Here is a 12,572-nt window from a genome sequence, read left to right on the forward strand (position 1 = left end):
CAATAATCGCTGATGCGCGTGACGGAGGGAAGGCATTTGTGCGTACTAATGGTGGAAGGAGTACGCAATGCTGGGGATGCCCTCATGCACCAGGGGGGTAAGAGCGGGATCGACATGTATGGAGAAGTAATGTCCGGGGTATGTCTGCCTGAGTATAAGTAAGTGTTAGACCAGTCTTGTGCCAAGTCTAACACATATAAACTACAGAAAACATGTCTCCTATACCAATTGTAGGTGTATTGTGTCCTTCATGGTCTGGGACACAATGAAAAAAACATCTTAAGCCATTTTCTCCTGCGTTTCTATCATGTATGAAGGTAAGACCCAGATGCAGACCACGTTGAATAAACAATAGTTTAATGATCCAATAGGGGCAGGCAATAGACAGGTCAAGGCAGGCAGGGGTCAGTAAACCAGAGGTGAGGCAACGGTACCGGACAACAGGCAGGCTGGGGGTAAGCAGAGGTCAAGAATCCAGCCGGGGGCAAAGGTACAGGTCAGTAGGCAGGCTCTGGGTCAGGTGTGGTCAGGCAGGCGGGCCTGGAAACAGGAGACAATGGTCTGTGAGACATGGGTTTGACTCTGGACACATGAAAGGTGGGATGGAAATGAAGGATACTGGGCAACAGAAGACGAACAGCAGAGGGGTTATTGATCTTGGAGAATGGGAACGGGCCGATAAACCGGAGGGAGATCCCGGGTGGATATCCATACCTTCTGCCCGAGACGATACCGGGGGAGAGGAATGAAGTGGGCGGCCTTGAAAAAGCGATCCATCACAGTCAGGATGGCGGTGTTGCTATCAGACGGGGGGAGACCCGTGACAAAGTCCAGGGAGATGTGAGAACAGGGGCCATGGGGGACGGGCAGAGGTTGGAGGAGGCCAGCCAGAGCTTGTCGAGGGGTCTTGTTCCGTGCACAGACCGTGGTGGCAGCGACAAAGGCGGCGACGTCTGCAACCATGGTAGGGCACCAAAAGCGTTGTCGCACGGAGGCCAGGGTCCCACGGGAGCCCGGGTGGCAGGCAAGCCTGGAAGAATGGGCCCACTCCAGGACCGCGGAGTGGACAGCGTCAGGCACGAACATTCGGTTGGGACCGCTGCGTCTCCCGGACCTGTTTCCCGATACCCCAGCTGAGTGCTGTCGCCAGGCACGAGGTGGGAAGAATGTTCTCGAGCTCTGGGGTGATTTGGAGTTCTTTTACAAAGAAACATACAGCCATATTTATTTGAGGTGGAATACAATGAAGAGGATTTGAGACAGCGAATACAAATAATTGCGAGACCAGCAAGCAACAGCGGCAGCCTAGACAAGCTGGACCAGGACTCAAGAGGGTAAATGACAAACAACTAAGTTATTTTGTTGTTGTTGGTAGCTAGCTAGTAATATAAGCTCTCTTTTTACAGTGGACAGTGTTGTACAGTACAATTTGAAACATTAAAAAGGTCATCCTTTTTAGATAAAACTCTACTAAATATATTCACATCTCATCAAATTACTAATTAAAACATACTATTTTGCAATGAATGTCTACAGTAGCCTCAACAGCAGTCTCTGGAGTAGCTCCATGGCATAGCCGGAGGACAGCTATTTTCTGTCCTCCGCTGGGTACATTGACTTCAATACAAAACCTAGGAGGCTCATGGTTCTTACCCCCTTCCATAAACTTACACAGTAATTATGAAGACATTTGCAGGATGTCCTCCAACGTTTCGGAGGTCTTGTCCACCCAATCAAAGGAACAGAGAATTAATCTAGTACTGTAAGCATAAGCTACAGCTAGCTAGCACTGCAGTGCATAACATGTGGTGAGTAGTTGACTCAAAGAGAGAGAAACACAACAGTTGAACAGTTTTGAAGATGATCAAAAATGAAGGCGAAGCAGTCGAGCGGGAGAGAGCTAGCTTTATTTTGTTACATTCTTTTCACTTAATCTTACTTAGCTAGCTAATGCAGGGAGTGTTTTCTGGGTGGGGAATGACCATTGGGTGAATTTCCCTGTGAGTCCAGTTTTTGTTACACATCTATGGGTTTCTCAACACCAAAGATAACAATTATATCATTAATATAACATTATTTTCTGAAAAACAATGGCAACACTAGCTATTCTCTCTTACCTTAAATTGTCCTATCAAACGTTTCAGCTGACTCCTATCAAGAAACCATATGGCGAAAACTCACAAATAAGGAAATTCTGGAGATTTTGAAATATTCTGACAACGAGTCTGAAAGTCAGGAATCAGATTCTGACAGTGAGGAGCTGCCCCCCAACCTTGTAGCCATTGAGAACCCTGAATCTGAGGATCCCTAGTCCACTGACGAAGTCCCAGGTCCCTTTGAAGATGCTGGTGGTGATGGAGGCAGACGGACAGTGGATGAAGTACAGGAGTTCTGTGGTACAGGAGTTCTCTGGAAGGCCGCCAGCCATTTCACCCCTCCCGGCCCTGCTGTTTGCTTTGATGAGTCTCAGTCTGGAGTGCAACGTCCCTTGCCATTTCCATCTGAGGCAGAGTGCTTCAAGTTGTTTCTGACAGAGGAGCTGGTATGAGACATAGTAGAGGAGACCAATCGCTATGCCTTGGAGGTACAGGAGAAGAGAGAGCCAGGAGTGGGGGGGAAACTCGCTGAATGGGTGACATGCACAGTTAGTTAAATTTATACCTTCCTGGTGACAGTCCTTCTCATGGGGATAGTAAAAGAAGAAATCCCTAAGAGGATTTGTGCTCCAGTATTCTATGTTTGCAACTCTCTTCTTTGCCTCTTTTCCCAAGACCGCTTTCTAGTTCTGCTGCGATGCCTGCATTTCGACAACAATGTTACTGCCATCCTAAATGACCCGTTATACAAAATAAGAAATATCTTACCAGCCTGACATCAGCATTTGGTCGGGTCTTTGTGCCATACAAGGACCTATGCATTGATGAGTCCCTGATGTTATGGAAAGGTAGGCTGGCATTACATCAATATATTCCCACCAAAAGGCACAGGTTTGGGGTCAAGTTCTTTGTCATGTGCGACGTGAAGACAGGATTTGTCCAGGACATTATAGTTTACACAGTCCACCACTGATATCCAACATTATAAGGGGCTTGAGGTGTCCGGTCCATGGTGATGACCATGCTGGCTCCTCATCTTGGCAAGGGACACACTTTGTATATGGACAATTGGTACAGCAGTCCCACACTCTTCCAGCATCTGCTCTCCAACAGCACAGGGGCCTGTGGCACAGTCAGGTCGAACCGGAAGGGGATGCCGGCATTCAGATGCAGAGAGGGAAGGTGGAGTTCAAGGAGAATGGTCAACAGCTGGCAGTAAAGGGGCATGACAAACGAGACGTCCATACAGCAACCATGTCGGCCACAGGGAAGGTGGACCACCTGACGGGAGAGAGAAAAATCAAACCAGACTGTGTGCTCGATTATAACCTCAAAATGTGGGCAGTGGATACGGCGGACATGATAAACAGCTTTGTGGAATGCACTCAGAAAACTACCAAGTGGTATAAGGAGATATTTTTTCCATCTGATCGACACTGCTGCCCTCAACGGCCACATAGTTCACCGCCAACTAACGGGTGAGATGATCACTGAACAAGGTATTTTTTGTAATTGGACGTACAGTTCCATTATGCAATTAGTGACAATATCTCACCCACGTACCCACTGCCTCATCATCATCTCCCTTCCCTGAAAGGTAAAGCAATTACCTACCAAAAGTACAGAGAGAACCTTGAGAGAGCTGCTGGAGGAGCACCACACCCCTCGGCGCCCATCCACTGGGGGTCGTCCTGCTTCAGACAATCCCCTGCACAGCATTTTCCCTGCAAGTCCCTCAAACTGCTGCTCAAGGTAGTCGCACACGGAGGCACTGCAAAGTCTGCCTGTCTGGCACCAGGAGAATTAAGCAGAGGAAGTTGACGAAATACATGTTTAGCATGTGATACACCTCTATGTATTTCACCATGCTTTGGGGAGTATTATATGCTCAAGCACTATTGAGCACATCTGCAGCAATTAGTGACTGACTGACCTGACAGGTGACCTGCCATGATACTATGCCTTTAGAGGTGGGGGGTGGAAATGCAGTTGTTCAGTCACTGCAGTTTTTTTTCCTCTAGTAAAAAAGGTTGTTGAACCAACCACCACCAATACTGCAATAAAATAGACGACTATTACATATTGGCCTGTGTGTTCACTAGCATACAAAAGCTGGCCTCAATCTTCAGCTCAAAAGATGTCCAGCTCCAGTTATGATATTGGTAAATACTGTTTGTGGTTTCTGAAAGTACAGAATAAAGGAATTATTAGTAATTAGAATACAATAAGGATATAGCAATAAAACAATATTACAAAGTAGTAACAAACACGGCTATAAAAATAGTATATTGCATTGACAAAAATCACAAATTTGAGTTTATACAGTAAAACGGAGGGACAGGAGTCACATAGCGACATCTTTACCTCAGACAGGGTGGTCGAAGACTCTCCTCATCTCCTCCGTGAAGCTGGAGTAGGAGGAGCGGAAGGGGGACTATTTCTCCCACACAGCCTTGGCCCAAGAAAGCACTGTTCCACAGACGCTGTCAATCAGAAAGAAAATCTTGGCCCGCTCGCTAGCATCAGCGTAGGGCTGTTGCTCGTATACCAGTGAACATTATACCAAAAAGGCTCTGCAAGCTCAGAGGTTGCCATTGTAACGCTCGGGGGCTGGAACAAACAGCTCACAGAGCAGATGAGAAGAACTAGGGCCTGGTTGCGAGCTCTGGGCGAAGGTTCGACCCTGCAGGTCCAAAAGGCTCCGCGATGTGCTCCAGAAGGATTTTCAGGGCTTGGTGATGTTGTTCGAGCAGGGCGCCTTGGCTGGCGAAGGTTTGGTGAAGAGGATCTGAGTCTGCTGGGTTCATCTCTTTGGCCAGATCGTACTGTTACGCAGAGATCGGAACAGGTGAACACGAGAGCAGTCTCAGATGAGGAGACTGGGATGAAGTAACCAAGGTATTTATTGAAACACATGGGGAAGATGGGGTGCAGGTCAGGGGAAGCTTGGGTGGGTTGCAGGAAACCAGGTGCGGAGGCTGAGGCTGGAGCGAGAGGTGTTGGGACAGGGTAGGCAGGTCCAGAGGAGAATCCAAGGGAGCAGTAGAGTGGGGGATCCAGGACAGAGTAGCAGGACTGATGAGTGTGGGACTGGAGACAGGGACCAGAGTCAGAGTGGGCAGAACTGTAGTGGAGAGGAAAACGGCTTCAGGCAAGGGAAAACAGGATAAAAGGATCTAAACAGAAACAAACGGCATGAAACGTAGACTGACTGAGCAGAGATTACAATCTGGCAGCGTGGAAGTGGCAGGGCTGAGTATTTGTAGAGGTCTTCATTATGGAACAGGTTGCAGCTATTGGGGATTTGCTCTGACTCCAGCACACCTGTCTCCGCCCACACAATCACACACACACACAAACACACACACACACACACACACACACAAAGAGAGAGAAAGAGCACTGGGGGAGTGGTGGCAGGAGACACAGGATGAGCAGTAGAGGGTGTGGCAGGAGCAGATGTAACAATTATGGGGTATTGTGTGTAGATTGATGAGGGGGAAAAATGATTTAATCCATATTAGAATAAGGCTGTAATGTAACTAAATGTGGAAAAAGTTAAGGGGTCTGAATACTTTCCGAATGCACTGTACATTGGTGGGCCAAATATGTTGACAGTGCTAATTTGGCACCCTTGCCCCTTTCTTAAATAATTCCATATTTCTTCTAAAATAAATTGATACTAAAAAAAATTTGGGGACATATTGTAATTGGATTGTCAATCTTGCACATGTTCAAGGCCCCCCAGTACCAGAGGCAGCAAAACAACCCCACAGCATTATCAAACCACCCCCATCAACAAATAGCTGCCTGTTAGCTCTTGTTTGAATGATCCTAATACTTTAAATCTCGTAGGGTGCTTGGGATAATGCACCTTTAATATGCAAAGTGTGATTTCAAAAATCAGCAAATCGACATTTGGATACAGGACTCATGTCCTGAGATTCAGGTTCTCTCAGAAACATGGTCAAATGTTTCTGTCTCTGATAAAGGCTTGAAGTAAATTATTACAATGTATTTAAATTTGTCAATTATTATAGAAAGGGGGAGGAGTGGCCATTCATGTAAAATCAAATTTCATGGGAATCCCAATCTTTAAATATTTATGTTTCCAAGAAATTTGAGCCCCTGGTTGTAGATGTGTCCATAAACCAGAATACACATGTTTTTCTTGTTGGGATCTACGTCACCCCTGCTGCCATGGCAGATGGTTTTGGTGCTATATCGGTGTTTAACACACTGTCCTCGGAGTTGATAATTTTAGGGGATTTGAATCTGTATTGTTTATCCCAGGATTCAGATCAATTTAGGAGTATTTGCATTGATTTTAATCTCACACAACTGATCTCAAAACCCTCCCTGGCTAAATGTGAAAAACCTGTTAACTCTTCATTGATTTTACTCTGACTACTAACCACCATAAATCAAATCAAAATCTATGATTATTACTCACATGCGCCAACAGGTTTCACCTTACTGTGAAATGCTTACTTACAAGCCCTTAACCAACAATGTTTAGGGGGGTGTGTCTGCAACCTGTCCTCCTGAACGCATCTACGTCCCCATGGAGGGGGATCGGCTGTTGACCTGGTCACACACATCCCTAGCCGCTGGACACCAAGGTATCACCCGCACTAGTCAATCCATCTCCGCTAAGTACTGGTTTCCCAATTTGGCACAGGACGTCGCCCGTTATTTGAATTCATGCTCCGTCTGTGCCCAAACAATATCTCCCTGGCACACTACAACAGGGAAACCCCGCCCCCTTCCCATGCCTCAGAGGCCTTGGTCCCATCTGTCCATAGATTTTGTCACGGATCTTCCTCCATCTGTTGTTTTCATCACTATTATGGTTGTTGTGGACAGATTTTCTAAATCCTGCAGTTTTTTCCCTCTCTCTGATCTCCCTACCGCCCTCCAGGTCACAGAGGCACTGTTCCAGCAGGTCTTCCGACACTATGGCCTTCCAGAGGGCATTGTCTCCGACCATGGCCCCCAATTCATGTCATGGTTGTGGAGGGCTTTCATGGAGAAGCTGGTGCTCACGGTCAGCCTCACTTCCGGGGTACCGGCCTCAGTCTAAGGGGCAGGTGGAGATGAACCAGGAGCTGGGGAGGTTCCTGAGGAGTCACATCCAGGACCGGCAGGTGTAGTGGGCCGATTCCTTCCCTGGGCGGAGTACGACCAGAATTCATTACGTCACTCCTCCACCGGGCTGATTCCCTTCCAGTGTATTCTGGGTTATCAGCCAGCCCTGGCTCCGTGGATCCAGATCCAGACCGAAGCTCCTACGGTGGACAAGTGGTTCAGGCATGCAAAAGAGGTCTGGAACGAATACTCTCCACCAGGAACCTCCCACTCCGCCTTCCCTGTAATAAGCTGAGTCCCCGATTTGTGGGGCCATTCAAGGTCAATGAGGTGACATATAGATTACAGCTCCCCACTAACTACCGGATCTCACCCTCTTTTCATGTTTCCCTCCTCAGGCCGGTGGTTCCTGGTCCCCTGGTTGAGGCTGTCCCCCACGACACACCTCCACATCGACGGAAGCCCTGCCTATGCTGTCAGATCCCTCCTGGACTCCCAACGTCGTGTGGGTTGGCTCCAGTACCTGGTGGACTGGGAGGGATATGGTCCAAAGGAGCATTGTTGGGTTCCGGTGGATGACATTCTAGATCCCATCATCATCCGAGTTTTCCACCTTCGCCTTCCGGACTGGCCCGCTCCTCGCCCTCCCTGCCATCCCCCTGGCAGTGAATTTCAAACACAAATTCAACCACGAAGACCAGGGAGGTTTTCCAATGCCTCTCAAAGAAGGTCACCTATTGGTACTCCACAATACTAACCTAACTGACAGAGGAGAAAAGAAGGAACCCTGTACAGAATACAAATATTCCAAAACATCCATCCTGTTTGCAACAAGGCACGAAAGTAATTCTGCAAAAAATGTGCCAAGCAATACACTTTTTGTCATAAGTATAAAGTGTTATGTTTGGGACAAATCCAATACAACACATTACTGAGTACAGTTCTCCATATTTTATATTGGGGGCTGTATCATGTTATGGCTATGCTTGTAATCGTTCAAGTTAAAAAAGAAACGGAACGGAGCTAAGCACAAGCAAATTCCTAGAGGAAAACCTGGTTCAGTCTGCTGTCCACCAGACACTGGGAGATAATTCCAGCAGGAATATAACCTAAAAAAACAAGGCCCAATCTCAAATCAAATTTTATTTGTCAAATACACGTGGTTAGCAGTTATTATGCGAGTGTAGCAAAATGGTTGTGCTTCTGGTTCCGACAGTGCAGTAATCTAACAGTTCTCCAACAACTACCTAAACCCACATATTTAAAAGGGGTAAATGAGAATATGTACAAATAAATATATGGATGAGCGATGGCCGAGCGGCATAGGCAAAGTTCAATAGATGGTATAAAATACAGTATATGCATGTGATATGATAATGTAAGACATGTAAACATTATTAAAGTGGCGTTATTTAAAGTGACGAGTGATCCATTTAAAATCAAAGTCAAATCAAATCAAAGTTTATTTGTCACGTGCGCCAAATACAACTATACAACCTTACAGTGAAATGCTTACTTACAGGCCCTAACCAACAGTGCAATTTTAAAGTAAAAAATAAGAATTAGGGGAACAATAGATAAGTAAGGAAATAAAAAATAACAGTGAAAAGACAGTGAATAATAACAGTAGCGAGGCTATATACAGTAGCGAGGCTAAAGCAGTAGCGAGGCTATATACAGGCACCGGTTAGTCGGGCTAATTGAGGTAGTATGTACATGTAGGTATGGTTAAAGTGACTATGCATATACAGTGCCTTGCGAAAGTATTCGGCCCCCTTGAACTTTGCGACCTTTTGCCACATTTCAGGCTTCAAACATAAAGATATAAAACTGTATTTTTTGTGAAGAATCAACAACAGGTGGGACACAATCATGAAGTGGAACGACATTTATTGGATATTTCAAACTTTTTTAACAAATCAAAAACTGAAAAATTGGGCGTGCAAAATTATTCAGCCCCCTTAAGTTAATACTTTGTAGCGCCACCTTTTGCTGCGATTACAGCTGTAAGTCGCTTAGGGTATGTCTCTATCAGTTTTGCACATCGAGAGACTGAATTTTTTTCCCCATTCCTCCTTGCAAAACAGCTCGAGCTCAGTGAGGTTGGATGGAGAGCATTTTTGAACAGCAGTTTTCAGTTCTTTCCACAGATTCTCGATTGGATTCAGGTCTGGACTTTGACTTGGCCATTCTAACACCTGGATATGTTTATTTTTGAACCATTCCATTGTAGATTTTGCTTTACGTTTTGGATCATTGTCTTGTTGGAAGACAGATCTCTGTCCCTGTCTCAGGTCTTTTGCAGACTCCATCAGGTTTTCTTCCAGAATGGTCCTGTATTTGGATCCATCCATCTTCCCATCAATTTTAACCATCTTCCCTGTCCCTGCTGAAGAAAAACAGGCCCAAACCATGATGCTGCCACCACCATGTTTGACAGTGGGGATGGTGTGTTCAGGGTGATGAGCTGTGTTGCTTTTACGCCAAACATAACGTTTTGCATTGTTGCCAAAAAGTTCCATTTTGGTTTCATCTGACCAGTGCACCTTCTTCCACATGTTTGGTGTGTCTCCCAGGTGGCTTGTGGTAAACTTTAAATGACACTTTTTATGGATATCTTTAAGAAATGGCTTTCTTCTTGCCACTCTTCCATAAAGGCCAGATTTGTGCAATATACGACGGATTGTTGTCCAATGGACAGAGTCTCCCACCTCAGCTGTAGATCTCTGCAGTTCATCCAGAGTGATCATGGGCCTCTTGGCTGCATCTCTGATCAGTCTTGTCCTTGTATGAGCTGAAAGTTTAGAGGGACGGCCAGGTCTTGGTAGATTTGCAGTGGTCTGATACTCCTTCCATTTCAATATTATCGCTTGCACAGTGCTCCTTGGGATGTTTAAAGCTTGGGAAATCTTTTTGTATCCAAATCCAGCTTTAAACTAAATTCACAACAGTATCTCGGACCTGCCTGGTGTGTTCCTTGTTCTTCATGATGCTCTCTGCGCTTTTAACGGACCTCTGAGACTATCACAGTGCAGGTGCATTTATACGGAGACTTGATTACACACAGGTGGATTGTATTTATCATCATTAGTCATTTAGGTCAACATTGGATCATTCAGAGATCCTCACTGAACTTCTGGAGAGAGTTTGCTGCACTGAAAGTAAAGGGGCTGAATAATTTTGCACACCTGTAACACTTCAGGTGTCGTAGGTGTGTGGAGTCAAACGCAGGAGACAGTGAGTGCAAAGCTGTGCGTCTTTAATAGCGCCAACGCATCCCAGGGTGCTCACAATAGTAACGGCCCCAAACACAGGGAAAGAGAATGTACAACGGAAAAAGCAACGACCAGGCACTAACACGTACTTCTAACAACAGAGCTGAAGGTTACACTGCAATAATCCCGCACAACAACCAGGCGGGCCGGCTGTCTAATAAAGACAAACTAATTACTTGATTAATCATGAACAGGTGCTACCACTAAACATACAAGGAGGGAGAGGAAAAACAATCAGTGGCAGCTAATAGGCCGGTGACGACGACCGCCGAGCGCCAACCGCCCGGGAAGGGGAAACACCCTCGGTCGGACTCGTGACAGTACCCCCCTCCTGACGCGCGGCTCCCGCAGCGCGCCGACACCGGCCTCGAGGTCGCCCCGGAGGACGAGGTGCAGGGCGATCCGGATGGAGGCGATGGAAATCCCTCAACATGGATGGATCCAAGATGTCCCTCACCGGTACCCAGCACCTCTCCTCTGGACCGTACCCCTCCCAGTCCACGAGGTACTGCAGGCCCCTCACCCGGCGTCTTGAGTCCAGAATGGCCCGGATCGTGTACGCCGGGGTCCCCTCGATGTCCAGAGGGGGGAGGGACCTCCGGTACCTCACTGTCCTGCAGGGGACCAGCTACCACCGGCCTGAGGAGAGACACATGAAACGAGGGGTTAATTCGATAATAGGAAGGAGTTGTAATCGATAACACACCTCGTTTATTCTCCTCAGGACTTTAAAGGGCCCTACACACTGCGGACCCAGCTTCCGGCAGGGCAAGCGGAGAGGTAGGTTTCGGGTCGAGAGCCAGACCCTGTCCCCCGGTACAAACACGGGGGCCTCACTGCGGTGGCGGTCAGCACTCCTCTTCTGCCGTCCACTCGCTTGTCGTAGAGACTCCTGGACGGCCCTCCAGGTCTCCTTGGAGCGCTGTACCCATTCCTCCACCGCAGGAGCCTCGGTCTGGCTCGGATGCCATGGTGCCAGGACCGGCTGGTATCCCAACACACACTGAAAAGGGGACACGTTAGTAGAGGAGTGGCGTAGTGAGTTCTGAGCCATTTCAGCCCAGGGAATGTATCGTGCCCACTCCCCTGGCCGATCCTGGCAATACGACCGCAGAAACCTACCCACCTCCTGGTTCAATCTCTCCACCTGCCCATTACTCTCGGGGTGATAACCGGAGGTCAGGCTGACAGAGACCCCCAAGCGTTCCATGAACGCTCTCCATACCCGAGACGTGAATTGGGGGCCCCGATCAGAAACAATGTCCTCCGGCACCCCGTAGTGCCGAAAGACATGGGTAAATAATGCCTCCGCAGTCTGCAGGGCTGTAGGGATACCGGGCAACGGGAGGAGACGGCAGGACTTAGAAAACCGATCCACAATCACTAGAACCGCGGTGTTCCCCTGAGACGGCGGAAGATCGGTCAGGAAATCTATGGACAGATGTGACCATGGCCGCTGTGGAACGGGGAGGGGTTGTAGCTTCCCTCTAGGAAGGTGCCTAGGAGCCTTACTCTGAGCGCACACTGAGCAAGAGGAGACATAACCCTTAACGTCCTTAACCAACGTAGGCCACCAATACCTCCCCTGAAGGCTCCCCACTGTCCTCGTCACCCCAGGGTGACCCGAGGAGGGTAGGACGTGAGCCCACCGAATCAGCTTGTCCCGAACATCAAGCGGCACGTACCTTCGCCCCGCTGGACACTGAGGAGGCGCGGGTTCAGCCCGTAACGCCCGCTCGATGTCCGAGTCCACCTCCCATACCACTGGGGCTACCAGCTTAGAGGCGGGAAGGATGGGAGTAGGTTCGGTGGACCCATCCTCGGTGTCGTAAAGGCGGGACAGTGCGTCAGCCTTCACGTTCTGGGAGCCCGGTCTATAAGACAAAGTAAACCGGAACCGGGTGAAGAATATGGCCCACCTTGCCTGACGTGGGTTAAGTCTCCTTGCAGCCCGAATATACTCCAGATTCTGGTGGTCGGTCCAGATGAGAAAAGGGTGCTTAGCCCCCTCAAGCCAGTGTCTCCACACCTTCAGAGCTCTAACCACCGCTAGCAACTCCCGGTCCCCCACATCATAGTTACGCTCCGCTGGGCTGAGCTTCCTTGAGAAGAA

At 48.0% G+C, this 12,572-nt stretch overlaps 1 long non-coding RNA gene across 2 annotated transcripts; it reads right to left on the minus strand.

The window, feature by feature from the left end:
* Nucleotides 1-1,887: 1,887 nt before the first annotated feature.
* On the minus strand, nt 1,888-9,773 carry LOC118395727 (uncharacterized). 2 transcript variants are annotated; one of them, XR_008066476.1, is made up of 4 exons: nt 5,309-9,773; nt 4,461-5,220; nt 3,711-4,278; nt 1,888-3,377 (listed from the first exon to the last, which is right to left on the minus strand). It is a non-coding gene; the product is annotated as an uncharacterized LOC118395727 (long non-coding RNA). The 2 variants fall into 2 exon arrangements; XR_008066475.1 differs by having other exon boundaries at nt 1,888-4,278.
* Nucleotides 9,774-12,572: the final 2,799 nt, after the last annotated feature.

This window comes from Oncorhynchus keta, chromosome 17 (assembly GCF_023373465.1).
Source record: "Oncorhynchus keta strain PuntledgeMale-10-30-2019 chromosome 17, Oket_V2, whole genome shotgun sequence".
NCBI lineage: Eukaryota > Metazoa > Chordata > Actinopteri > Salmoniformes > Salmonidae > Oncorhynchus > Oncorhynchus keta.